Source organism: Dendrobates tinctorius, unplaced genomic scaffold (genome assembly GCF_039654945.1).
Source record: "Dendrobates tinctorius isolate UK_male_01 unplaced genomic scaffold, ASM3965494v1 ptg000211l, whole genome shotgun sequence".
Classification (NCBI taxonomy): Eukaryota; Metazoa; Chordata; class Amphibia; order Anura; family Dendrobatidae; genus Dendrobates; species Dendrobates tinctorius.
The window spans coordinates 27,458,723-27,473,516 of record NW_027361878.1 but is presented as its reverse complement, the minus strand read 5'-3'; the positions used below and the strand labels follow the sequence as shown (position 1 = coordinate 27,473,516).

At 47.9% G+C, this 14,794-nt stretch overlaps 1 long non-coding RNA gene across 1 annotated transcript; it reads right to left on the bottom strand.

Annotated features, from left to right (window-relative positions):
* Nucleotides 1-12,518: 12,518 nt before the first annotated feature.
* On the bottom strand, nt 12,519-13,318 carry LOC141058179 (uncharacterized). The gene is made up of 3 exons (XR_012222116.1): nt 12,939-13,318; nt 12,785-12,866; nt 12,519-12,707 (listed from the first exon to the last, which is right to left on the bottom strand). It is a non-coding gene; the product is annotated as an uncharacterized lncRNA (long non-coding RNA).
* Nucleotides 13,319-14,794: the final 1,476 nt, after the last annotated feature.

Genomic DNA, 14,794 nt, shown 5'->3' with positions numbered 1-14,794 from the left:
GGGGGTAGTGATCAATCCCTATCACACAGTACATGGTGTATGCTGGGGGTAATGATCCATCACTATCACACAGTACATGGTGGATGCTGGGGGTAGTGATCCATCACTATCACACTGTACATGGTGAATGCTGGGGGTAGTGATCCCTCACTATCACACTGTACATGGTGGATGCTGGGGGTAGTGATCCATCGCTATCACACTGTACATGGTGGATGCTGGGGGACAGTGATCCATCACTATCACACTGTACATGGTGGATGCTGGGGGTAATGATCCATCACTATCACACAGTACATGGTGGATGCTGGGGGTAGTGATCCATCACTATCACACAGTACATGGTGAATGCTGGGGGTAGTGATCCCTCACTATCACACTGTACATGGTGGATGCTGGGGTCAGTGATCCATCACTATCACACTGTGCATGGTGGATGCTGGGGGTAGTGATCCATCACTATCACACAGTACATGGTGGATGCTGGGGGTAGTGATCCATCACACTGTACATGGTGGATGCTGGGGGTAGTGATCCATCACACTGTATATGGTGGATGCTGGGGGTAGTGATCCATCACACTGTACATGGTGGATGCTGGGGGTAGTGATCCATCACACTGTACATGGTGGATGCTGGGGGTAGTGATCCATCACTATCACACTGTACATGGTGGATGCTGGGGGTAGTGATCCATCACTATCACACTGTACATGGTGGATGCTGGGGGTAGTGATCCATCACTATCATACTGTACATGGTGGATGCTGGGGGCAGTGATCCATCACTATCACACTGTACATGGTGGATGCTGGGGGCAGTGATCCATTACTATCACACTGTACATGGTGGATGCTGGGGGCAGTGATCCATCACTATCAAACTGTACATGGTGGATGATGGGGACAGTGATCCATCACTATCACACAGTACATGGTGGATGATGGGGACAGTGATCCATCACTATCACACAGTACATGGTGGATGATGGGGGCAGTGATCCATTACTATCACACAGTACATGGTGGATGCTGGGGGTAGTGATCCATCACTATCACACTGTACATGGTGGATGCTGGGGGCAGTGATCCATCACTATCACACTGTACATGGTGGATGCTGGGGGTAGTGATCCATCACTATCACACTGTACATGGTGGATGCTGGGGGCAATGATCCATCACTATCACACTGTACATGGTGGATGCTGGGGGCAATGATCCATCACTATCACACTGTACATGGTGGATGCTGGGGGCAGTGATCCATCACTATCAAACTGTACATGGTGGATGATGGGGACAGTGATCCATCACTATCACACAGTACATGGTGGATGATGGGGGCAGTGATCCATTACTATCACACAGTACATGGTGCATGCTGGGGGTAGTGATCCATCACTATCACTCTGTACATGGTGGATGCTGGGGGCAGTGATCCATCACTATCACACTGTACATGGTGGATGCTGGGGGTAGTGATCATCACTATCACACTGTACATGGTGGATGCTGGGGGCAGTGATCCATCACTATCACACTGTACATGGTGGATGCTGGGGGCAATGATCCATCACTATCACACTGTACATGGTGGATGCTGGGGGCAGTGATCCATCACTATCAAACTGTACATGGTGGATGATGGGGACAGTGATCCATCACTATCACACAGTACATGGTGGATGATGGGGGCAGTGACCCATTACTATCACACAGTACATGGTGGATGCTGGGGGTAGTGATCCATCACTATCACACTGTACATGGTGGATGCTGGGGGCAGTGATCCATCACTATCACACTGTACATGGTGGATGCTGGGGGTAGTGATCCATCACTATCACACTGTACATGGTGGATGCGGGGGGCAGTGATCCATCACTATCACACTGTACATGGTGGATGCTGGGGGCAGTGATCCATCACTATCACACTGTACATGGTGGATGCTGGGGGCAATGATCCTTCACTATCACACTGTACATGGTGGATGATGGGGGCAGTGATCCATCACTATCACACTGTACGTGGTGGATGCTGGGGGCAGTGATCCATGACTATCACACTGTACATGGTGGATGCTGGGGGCAGTGATCCATCACTATCACACAGTACATGGTGGATGAGGGGGGTAGTGATCCATCACTATCACACTGTACATGGTGGATGCTGGGGGCAGTGATCCCTCACTATCACACAGTACATGGTGGATGCTGGGGTCAGTGATCCATCACTATCACACTGTACATGGTGGATGCTGGGGGTAGAGATCCATCACTATCACACTGTACATGGTGGATGCTGGGGGTAGAGATCCATCACACTGTACATGGTGGATGCTGGGGGTAGTGATCCATCACTATCACACTGTACATGGTGGATGCTGGGGGTAGTGATCCATCACACTGTACATGGTGGATGCTGGGGGTAATGATCCATCGCTATCACACTGTACATGGTGGATGCTGGGGGTAATGATCCATCACTATCACACTGTACATGGTGGATGCTGGGGGCAGTGATCCATCACTATCACACTGTACATGGTGGATGCTGGGGGCAGTGATCCATCACTATCACACTGTACATGGTGGATGCTGGGGGCAGTGATCCATCACTATCACACTGTACATGGTGGATGCTGGGGGCAGTGATCCATCACTATCACACTGTACATGGTGGATGCGGGGGGCAGTGATCCATCACTATCACACTGTACATGGTGGATGCTGGGGGCAGTGATCCATCACTATCACACTGTACATGGTGGATGCTGGGGGTAGTGATCCATCACACTGTACATGGTGGATGCTGGGGGTAATGATCCATCGCTATCACACTGTACATGGTGGATGCTGGGGGTAATGATCCATCACTATCACACTGTACATGGTGGATGCTGGGGGCAGTGATCCATCACTATCACACTGTACATGGTGGATGCTGGGGGCAGTGATCCATCACTATCACACTGTACATGGTGGATGCTGGGGGCAGTGATCCATCACTATCACACTGTACATGGTGGATGCTGGGGGCAGTGATCCATCACTATCACACTGTACATGGTGGATGCTGGGGGCAGTGATCCATCACTATCACACTGTACATGGTGGATGCTGGGGGCAGTGATCCATCACTATCACACTGTACATGGTGGATGCTGGGGGCAGTGATCCATCACTATCACACTGTACATGGTGGATGCTGGGGGCAGTGATCCATCACTATCACACTGTACATGGTGGATGCTGGGGGCAGTGATCCATCACTATCACACTGTACATGGTGGATGCTGGGGGCAATGATCCATCACTATCAATCTGTACATGGTGGATGCTGGGGGCAATGATCCATCACTATCACACTGTACATGGTGGATGATGGGGGCAGTGATCCATCACTATCACACTGTACATGGTGGATGCTGGGGGCAGTGATCCATCACTATCACACTGTACATGGTGGATGCTGGGGGCAGTGATCCATCACTATCACACAGTACATGGTGGATGAGAGGGGTAGTGATCCATCACTATCACACTGTACATGGTGGATGCTGGGGGTAGTGATCCATCACTATCACACTGTACATGGTGGATGCTGGGGCAGTGATCCATCACTATCACACTGTACATGGTGGATGATGGGGGCAGTGATCCATCACTATCACACTGTACATGGTGGATGCTGGGGGCAGTGATCCATCACTATCACACTGTACATGGTGGATGCTGGGGGCAGTGATCCATCACTATCACACTGTACATGGTGGATGCTGGGGGCAGTGATCCATCACTATCATACTGTACATGGTGGATGCTGGGGGCAATGATCCATCACTATCATACTGTACATGGTGGATGCTGGGGGCAGTGATCCATCACTATCACTCTGTACATGGTGGATGATGGGGGCAGTGATCCATCACTATCACACTGTACATGGTGGATGCTGTGGGCAGTGATCCATCACTATCATACTGTACATGGTGGATGCTGGGGGCAATGATCCATCACTATCATACTGTACATGGTGGATGCTGGGGGCAGTGATCCATCACTATCACACTGTACATGGTGGATGCTGGGGGCAGTGATCCATCACTATCACACTGTACATGGTGGATGCTGGGGGCAATGATCCATCACTATCAATCTGTACATGGTGGATGCTGGGGGCAATGATCCATCACTATCACACTGTACATGGTGGATGATGGGGGCAGTGATCCATCACTATCACACTGTACATGGTGGATGCTGGGGGCAGTGATCCATCACTATCACACTGTACATGGTGGATGCTGGGGGCAGTGATCCATCACTATCACACAGTACATGGTGGATGAGAGGGGTAGTGATCCATCACTATCACACTGTACATGGTGGATGCTGGGGGTAGTGATCCATCACTATCACACTGTACATGGTGGATGCTGGGGCAGTGATCCATCACTATCACACTGTACATGGTGGATGATGGGGGCAGTGATCCATCACTATCACACTGTACATGGTGGATGCTGGGGGCAGTGATCCATCACTATCACACTGTACATGGTGGATGCTGGGGGCAGTGATCCATCACTATCACACTGTACATGGTGGATGCTGGGGGCAGTGATCCATCACTATCATACTGTACATGGTGGATGCTGGGGGCAATGATCCATCACTATCATACTGTACATGGTGGATGCTGGGGGCAGTGATCCATCACTATCACTCTGTACATGGTGGATGATGGGGGCAGTGATCCATCACTATCACACTGTACATGGTGGATGCTGGGGGCAGTGATCCATCACTATCATACTGTACATGGTGGATGCTGGGGGCAATGATCCATCACTATCACACTGTACATGGTGGATGCTGGGGGTAGTGATCCATCACTATCACACTGTACATGGTGGATGCTGGGGGCAGTGATCCATCACTATCACACAGTACATGGTGGATGAGGGGGGTAGTGATCCATCACTATCACACTGTACATGGTGGATGCTGGGGGCAGTGATCCCTCACTATCACACAGTACATGGTGGATGCTGGGGTCAGTGATCCATCACTATCACACTGTACATGGTGGATGCTGGGGGTAGAGATCCATCACTCTCACACAGTACATGGTGGATGCTGGGGGTAGAGATCCATCACACTGTACATGGTGGATGCTGGGGGTAGTGATCCATCACTATCACACTGTACATGGTGGATGCTGGGGGTAGTGATCCATCACACTGTATATGGTGGATGCTGGGGGTAGAGATCCATCACTATCACACTGTACATGGTGGATGCTGGGGGCAGTGATCCATCATTATCACACTGTACATGGTGGATGCTGGGGGCAGTGATCCATCACTATCACACAGTACATGGTGGATGCTGGGGGCAGTGATCCATCACTATCACACTGTACATGGTGGATGCTGGGGGCAGTGATCCATCACTATCACACTGTACATGGTGGATGCTGGGGGCAGTGATCCATCACTATCACACTGTACATGGTGGATGCTGGGGGCAGTGATCCATCACTATCACACTGTACATGGTGGATGCTGGGGGTAGTGATCCATCACACTGTACATGGTGGATGCTGGGGGTAATGATCCATCACTATCACACTGTACATGGTGGATGCTGGGGGCAGTGATCCATCACTATCACACTGTACATGGTGGATGCTGGGGGCAGTGATCCATCACTATCACACTGTACATGGTGGATGCTGGGGGCAGTGATCCATCACTATCACACTGTACATGGTGGATGCTGGGGGCAGTGATCCATCACTATCACACTGTACATGGTGGATGCTGGGGGCAGTGATCCATCACTATCACACTGTACATGGTGGATGCTGGGGGCAGTGATCCATCACTATCACACTGTACATGGTGGATGCTGGGGGTAGTGATCCATCACTATCACACTGTACATGGTGGATGCTGGGGGTAGTGATCCATCACTATCACACTGTACATGGTGGATGCTGGGGGCAGTGATCCATCACTATCACACTGTACATGGTGGATGATGGGGACAGTGATCCATCACTATCACACAGTACATGGTGGATGATGGGGGCAGTGATCCATCACTATAACACTGTACATGGTGGATGCTGGGGGTAGTGATCCATCACTATATCACTGTACATGGTGGATGCTGGGGGCAGTGATCCATCACTATCACACTGTACATGGTGGATGATGGGGGCAGTGATCCCTCACTATCACACTGTACATGGTGGATGCTGGGGGCAGTGATCCATCACTATCACACTGTACATGGTGGATGCTGGGGGCAGTGATCCATCACTATCACACTGTACATGGTGGATGCTGGGGGCAGTGATCCATCACTATCACACTGTACATGGTGGATGCTGGGGGCAGTGATCCATCACTATCACACTGTACATGGTGGATGATGGGGGCAGTGATCCATCACTATCACACTGTACATGGTGGATGATGGGGGCAGTGATCCATCACTATCACACTGTACATGGTGGATGCTGGGGGCAGTGATCCATCACTATCACACTGTACATGGTGGATGCTGGGGGCAGTGATCCATCACTATCACACTGTACATGGTGGATGCTGGGGGCAGTGATCCATCACTATCACACTGTACATGGTGGATGCTGGGGGTAGTGATCCATCACTATCACACTGTACATGGTGGATGCTGGGGGCAGTGATCCATCACTATCACACTGTACATGGTGGATGCTGGGGGCAGTGATCCATCACTATCACACTGTACATGGTGGATGCTGGGGGTAGTGATCCATCACTATCAGACTGTACATGGTGGATGCTGGGGGCAGTGATCCATCACTATCACACTGTACATGGTGGATGCTGGGGGCAGTGATCCATCACTATCACACTGTACATGGTGGATGCTGGGGGCAGTGATCCATCACTATCACACTGTACATGGTGGATGATGGGGGCAGTGATCCATCACTATCACACTGTACATGGTGGATGATGGGGGCAGTGATCCATCACTATCACACTGTACATGGTGGATGCTGGGGGTAGTGATCCATCACTATCACACTGTACATGGTGGATGCTGGGGGTAGTGATCCATCACTATCACACTGTACATGGTGGATGCTGGGGGCAGTGATCCATCACTATCACACTGTACATGGTGGATGCTGGGGGTAGTGATCCATCACTATCACACTGTACATGGTGGATGCTGGGGGTAGTGATCCATCACTATCACACTGTACATGGTGGATGCTGGGGGCAGTGATCCATCACTATCACACTGTACATGGTGGATGTTGGGGGCAGTGATCCATCACTATCACACTGTACATGGTGGATGATGGGGGCAGTGATCCATCACTATCACACAGTACATGGTGGATGCTGGGGGCAGTGATCCATCACTATCACACTGTACATGGTGGATGCTGGGGGCAGTGATCCATCACTATCACACTGTACATGGTGGATGCTGGGGGCAGTGATCCATCACTATCACACTGTACATGGTGGATGCCGGGGCAGTGATCCATCACTATCACACTGTACATGGTGGATGCTGGGGGTAGTGATCCATCACTATCACACTGTACATGGTGGATGCTGGGGGTAGTGATCCATCACTATCACACTGTACATGGTGGATGCTGGGGGTAGTGATCCATCACTGTCACACTGTACATGGTGGATGCTGGGGACAGTGATCCATCACTGTCACACTGTACATGGTGGATGCTGGGGACAGTGATCCATCACTATCACAATGTACATGGTGGATGCTGGGGGGTAGTGATCCATCACTATCTCACAGTACATGGTGGATGCTGGGGGTAGTGATCCATCACTATCTCACAGTACATGGTGGATGCTGGGGGTAGTGATACATCACTATCACACTGTACATGGTGGATGCTGGGGGTAGTGATCCATCACTATCACACTGTACATGGTGGATGCTGGGGGCAGTGATCCATTACTATCACACTCTACATGGTGGATGCTGGGGGTAGAGATCCATCACTAACACACTGTATATGGTGGATGCTGGGGGCAGTGATCCATCACTATCACACTGTATATGGTGGATGCTGGGGGCAGTGATCCATCACTATCACACTGTACATGGTGGATGCTGGGGGCAGTGATACCACTCATCTGTGAGCTCGCAGTAACCCCCTGATGTCCGCCGCCTGTGCAGGGAATATGAAGTTCTCTATTGACAACTCCCTGGGCCGCTGCTGACCCGATCCCGCCAGGCCACATCACCCTGCCGCACACCTGTATGGGGTAAGCTCGTACATCCGGCACACTCGCAGTGCCCCTTCCCCTCAGCCTCCGCGCCAGGTACTGTGTGACTGCACAGACAGGCGCTGCCTCCCGCTAAGGCCTCTTTCACACTTCAGTTTTTTGCCATCAGTCAAAATCCGCCAAAATTTGAAATTGGCGGATCCGCAAAAAATGGCAACAAAACGGATGCAAACTGATGGAACGGATCCGTTTTGTTGAGGATCCGCCATACCGATTTGACGGCGGATCCTCAACAAAACGGATCCGTTCCATCAGTTTGCATCCGTTTTTGTCATCCGTTGGATCCGTTTTCTTGCGGATCCGTTTTTCCACACCTCCAAAATGGGATGCTCCCAAATATGATTGGCTCTTGGAAAATGCTCTCAAATGTGATTGGATGCTGGAAACTAGGGAGAAATATATCTAGGGTGTTGTGATACTATTTCTTTGAAAGGTTTTAGAGCTTGTGGCAGCGATGGAAGGAGTTAGTGCGAGTCTGGAAGGAGTTATTGTGAGTATTGACAGCTTCTGTGTGGAATTGGATCTTCACTTGAATCGGTTGGCAATTATTGCTATCGAGAGGGAGAAAAGAAGACTGCGAATCCTGCGTATGAGGAGACGGCGCCAGTGGATTCATCCCATTAATGCGCAGAGGTTCACCCGTGGCGTTTTTTCCACACTGTACCTGGAATTGAGGGAGAATCCGTTCAAGTTCTTCAACTACGTGCGCATGCGGATGGAATTCTTTGAGATATTGGTGGATCGTGTTGGAGAACAAATCCGGAGAAGGGACACCTACATGCGGTTTTCTATATCACCGGCGGAGCGTTTGATGGTGACCCTTCGGTTAGTTATCTACCTTTTAAAATGTTTCAGATTCTGCAGGCTTTTGTTATGTTATGGCTTGTAGTTTGTATAAATTTTACTTTTTTTCCCTTTTTTTAAGATTCCTGGCAACTGGAGAATCCTTCACCTCCCTCCATTTCCAGTTCCGGATTGGGATTTCCACTATTGCTGGAATTGTACAACAGACCTGCCGGGCATTATGGGATTCTCTACAGGAGGAATACATCCCAGAGCCAACCCAGGAGAGGTGGCTGGAGATTGCAGAGAAGTTTCATGATATCTGCCAGTTTCCAAACTGCATCGGTGCCGTGGATGGCAAGCATATCAAGATTGTGAAACCCATGGGATCTGGTTCACAGTTTTACAACTATAAAAAATACTTTTCTATTGTGCTTATGGCCATTTCGGATGCAAACTGCAAATTCATTGCCGTGGACATTGGTGCATATGGTCGTTCTAACGACTCACAGGTATTCAAGATTTCCACCATGGGCCGTCGCTTGTATGGAGACAATTTTAACTTCCCACCTCCAAGACCACTCCCTGGAACAACAGGCCCACCAATGCCTTTTGTGTGCGTTGGCGACGATGCTTTTCAACTTTCTAAACACCTACTGAAACCATATGGTAGTCGTGGACTAACACACCGGAAAAGAATCTATAACTATCGGTTAACTAGAGCGCGCAGAGTGGTGGAGTGCGCGTTTGGAATTTTAGCTGCCAAATGGAGAGTCCTGTTAACGGCCATGAAAATGAAAACAGAAACTGTGGATGAGGTGGTAAAGGCCTGTGTAATCCTGCACAATTTTGTCCTTTCAAAGGAACCAGTTTCCATCGATGAAAATGTGTATGAAACCACCTTGTGGGATTATGAGGAGCAAACTTTTCGGAGTACTGGTTCAGTGGCAAGAATTAGGGATACCTTTGCAGATTATTTTGTTACACCAGAGGGACAAGTGGACTGGCAAGATGACATGATATAATTTTCTTCATACCAATTGTGAGTAATTTTTTTTTTTTTTTTTATCTGAAATTTTACCAAGTGTTTGCTTTGCACAAGCATTGTGTTTTACCATGTGATTTGGTTAGTTTTACACTTTGCAGTGTTACCAATTGTTGGGTACCAAGCGTAAAGTTACAAAGTGTTATGTACCTATGTTACCAAGTGTTGTGTACCAAGCGTTTTACACTTTGAAATGTTCACAAGTGTTGGTTATCATATGTTGTGCTACCAAGTGTTTTTTTGTACCTTGTACACCACCGGTGTACTGTGAAATATTACCCAGTGTTGTGTTACCCAGTGTTGTGTTACCAAGTGTTGTGTTTACCTTTTACACCACTGGTGTAATTTGAATAAAGAAAGAAGCAAAATATAAACATCACAATAAAGTTTTTTGAAAAAAAAAACTGTTTATTTCTGACAATTTGTATTAACTGTATTTTTTTTTTTTTTTTCTTAACTTTTTTTGTAACTTTTTTTGGTATATATTACCTTTTTGGTAACTTTTTTTGGTATAATTACCTTTAATTTTTTTGGTATATTACCTTTTTTTTAATTTTTTTTTGGTATATTACTTTTTTTTAATTTTTTTTTTTGGTATATTACAACAAATTACAAACTATGATAATGTTGGGTGGAGATAGTATTGGAGGGGTTGACCACATCGAGGGGGGGGGGGGGTAGGGGACTGGGGAGGGAGTTGGTGAGGACCAGAAGTGGAAGGGGGGTTTAACACATGTGGTTGGGACGGGAGTGGATGGACAGACGAGGTTCGTGGGTACATTGAAGGTGTATGTGGGGGTGGGTATGGTGAGGGCATTGGGGTATAATGCAATGGGGAAGATAGGTACTGGGAAGAATGGAATGGGGAACTAGAGAAAGGAGAGGGAGTGGTAGGAGGAGGGACGGCTGTGTGATGGATGGTGGTGGAAGGATGGACGGGGGAAGGATGGACTGTGGAAGGATGGACGGGGGAAGGATGGACTGTGGAAGGATGGACTGTGGAAGGATAGACAGGGGGAGGATGGACAGGGGGAGGATGAGATGCTTCAGCAAGCACTTCCACTAGAGCATTGTGACAGGCTTGCATCACACACATCTGCTGGTGAGTACTTAAACCTTCCATTTGCCGGACAACAGATTGAAAAAAGGTATGTCTCGGTGTCTGGTTTGATTCTAAATTCATCTGTTCCATGTATCTTCTGAGTTCCATGATACTTTGATTGATCATGGTCAACCCAGAAGATAACCGTTGTCCATAAGTGTGGAAACCGTGTTGAACAGTTGAGTTTAGATTCAAACAGTCAGACAAGGTCAGCCTTTCCTGACTCCTCAGACGCTGCCGGCCAGAACCAAAAGTTGGTCGAGATGTTGCGGCAGTGTCTGAGGGGTGGGGAACAGGGAACAAGTCGTCACCAGCAGCTTCATGTGATGAAGTCTGCCCTGCTGCTCCAGTGCTGGTGGAGGGGATAGAGGGATGAGACAAGAGGGTAGGTACAGAGGGGTCGGATACCTCTATGTGGTCACCGGGGGCGGTCTCACTAGGGATCACTCCAGAGGGACGCAACTCTGATGCAGACTCCCGAGTGCTGCAGATGGTGCTAAAAAAGGAGAAAAAAAAATGTATATTAAAAATATTGATATTTAATTTAAGTCTGCTGAAAAAAAAATTGGTTAAACATTTCTACTACAGGAATTGTTTGGGGAATATTTACCTTCTGCACGCCATTGTAGATCGCAGGAACACCAGGGCTTTGTAGTTTTTGTACTGGGGTCCCTGGCGTCCTCCCGACGATCCACTCGGGGTCTGAATCTCTTTGTTGTAGTCCCTCTTGAAGCGATCCCGGAGCGACCGCCACCGTGTGATAACCCTGTCACCTGTGAAGCAAAAAAAAAAAAAGGTTTAGTATTCAACACTTCACATGCTGGAAATATAAGTTACTGAAGTTGTAATACTTACGCACAAAATCCCTGGCCCTCGCATTGAGTTCCGCCCAGTTGTCAATAACTGAAGAACAGACTTCATCCCAGAGCCGTCGGGTGGTTGGTTGGTCGGCATGAAGACGGTTTGCCATGTTCCACAGCGGCTCCCGGATTTCCACCTCATGGATGAGGTCATCAGTATCAATAATGACACCCTCCTCCTGATGTCTGCGGGGAGCACGCTGTGAAACCTGTTAAGATAAAAAACAAAACAAAAAGCAAAAAATTACATTATATTCAAACACATGATGTTCATTTAAACAATTATCAAAATAGGGTTACTTACCGTTTGCCGACCACCAGAGGCATCACCTTCACGACCCTGGGATGTCCTGGGAGTCACTCTAGTGCGGGCACCGGATTCTGAAGACTGTGGGGGGAAAAAAAAAAAAAAATGTTTGGATGGATGCATAGTTATGGTGTGTGCACTGTGATGAATGTTTGTGTTGGGTGTAGCATTATGTATCTGTGTATGTGCTAAACTTACAATCTGCGCACCCCCTCCGTGTGTCTCTCCACCCTGCACGTCTCCTCCTGGAAGCTCCTCTGAATCAGCTTCCTGTTAAAACATAATAGGATAGTGTTTTTAACCACAAAAAAATTATTTTAAATAAAAAAAAACAAAATTTTTTTTACCTCAGCTCGCTGATGATGTGAGGGGGAGCTTTCAGGAGAAGACATTACGGCTTGGGGCAGCTGCGTTGCTTCCTGAACTGATCTGCAAGTATAAACACACTTGTTAAGCTACTATACAAAGTATCATAATAAACTCTCAGGCTTTTATACTTACAGGGAAAATGTTTGGCTGGCAGTCTCTGCTTCGGCCTGGCTGGCAGTCTCTGTTGCGGTCTGGCTGGCCCTCTCTGCTGCAGCCTGGCTGGCTCTCTCTGCTGCTGCTCTCTCTGCTGTGACCCTGCTGGTAGTGCTTGAAGTGATCTGCAAGTATAAAGACACTTGTTAAGCTACTATACAAAGGATCATAATAAGCTTTCAGGTCTTTATACTTACAGGGAAACTAATGGTTGCCTGTACGCCGCGGTGTGGCTGTTCCTCTCTGCTGCGGTCAGGGTTGTTTCTGCTGCGGTCTGACCGGTCATGTCTGCTCCGTTGTTGATCCCTGCTGCGGTCTGAATCTCTGCTGCGGTTGGGCTGGCCGTGTCTGCTGGTATGGTGGCGCTTCATTGTGTGAACTGAAAGAAAATGATATGAAAGTTTAAAAAAAATAAAAAAAAAAAAACATTTTGTATGTGTAATTCCCTGAAACTAATTATACGCAATTTTAAGTGTTTGCATGTCTACATTCCCTTATCTCAGAGTGTAACCAGTGATTGAAGGTGTGTAATATTTTGTGTAAACCCACTTTCTTTGTGTTTTGTAACTGAGTGTAACCAGTAATTGAAGGTGTGTAATTGCTGTGTATGCCAGTTTGCATTCACTGAAGCTCTCACCGAGAGTGTAACCAGTGATTAAAGGTCTCACCGAGTGTAACCAGTGATTGAAGGCGTGTAGTGTGTAATTGCTGTGTATACCAGTGTTTGCATTCCCTGAAACTCTCAACAGAGTATGTAACCAGTGATTGAAGGTGTTTAATTTCTGTGTATACCCACTGTGTTTGCATGGTTTTGAATTCCCTGAAACTCAGTTGTGTATACCCATTTTTTCATGGTATGTTGCAATCTCACTTTTAACCACACTTGTATACCAAAACACTTCAACTACCTTTATGGTAACTTAATTTTACCTTTTTTAAAATGATACAAAGGAGATTTTTTCAAAACAATTTATTTATTTTTTTTTTATTATTTTTTTTTCCTAAAAATAGGAGCTACTCTGCTCTTTATTTTAAATACCACAATACATGAAAAATAAAAAAACGCAAACACGCATAACAAACAGCCAGGCTACACACTCCAGGTGTCTTGCAGGTGGAAGATTTGCAGCGGAGTTTGAAATTCTATCAGTCAGGCTGGTGTTTGATGTCTGGTTCGGTGTCTTCAGTGTGGCTGTTGCCAGATGTCTGGGCCCAAACCACATACAATACCATTTAGGCCGGTTTCACATTTGCACTTTATAGCGCAGCGATGGCCTGCACACATCCGCCACTAGTCCCCGCCTACTACCGCACATGAACGCTTGCGATCTGCGCACCCTATCTTTATCATAGGGTGCGCAGATGGTGCGCTGGCAGGATTTTACAGTGTGCTGCGCACTTTTGAAGGTGTGCCGTGCGCGCCAAAATGCAACATGCTGCGTTTGGCGCACAAGGGCACACCTTCAAAAGTGCGCAGCACACGGTAAAATCCTGCCAGCGCACCATCTGCGCACCCTATGATAAAGATAGGGTGCGCAGATCGCAAGCATTCATGTGCGGTAGTAGGCGGGGATTAGTGGCGGACGTGTGCAGGCCATCGCTGCGCTATAAAGTGCAAATGTGAAATCGGCCTAAATGGTATTGAATGTGTTGTTATTGGGCCCAGACATCTACATCAAACACCAGCCTGACTGTATCAGTCAGGCTGGTGTTTGATGTAGATGTCTGGGCCCAATAACACCACATACAATACCATTTAGGCCGGTTTCACATTTGCACTTTATAGCGCAGCTATTTCCTGCACACGTCCGCCACTAATCCCCACCTACTAGCGC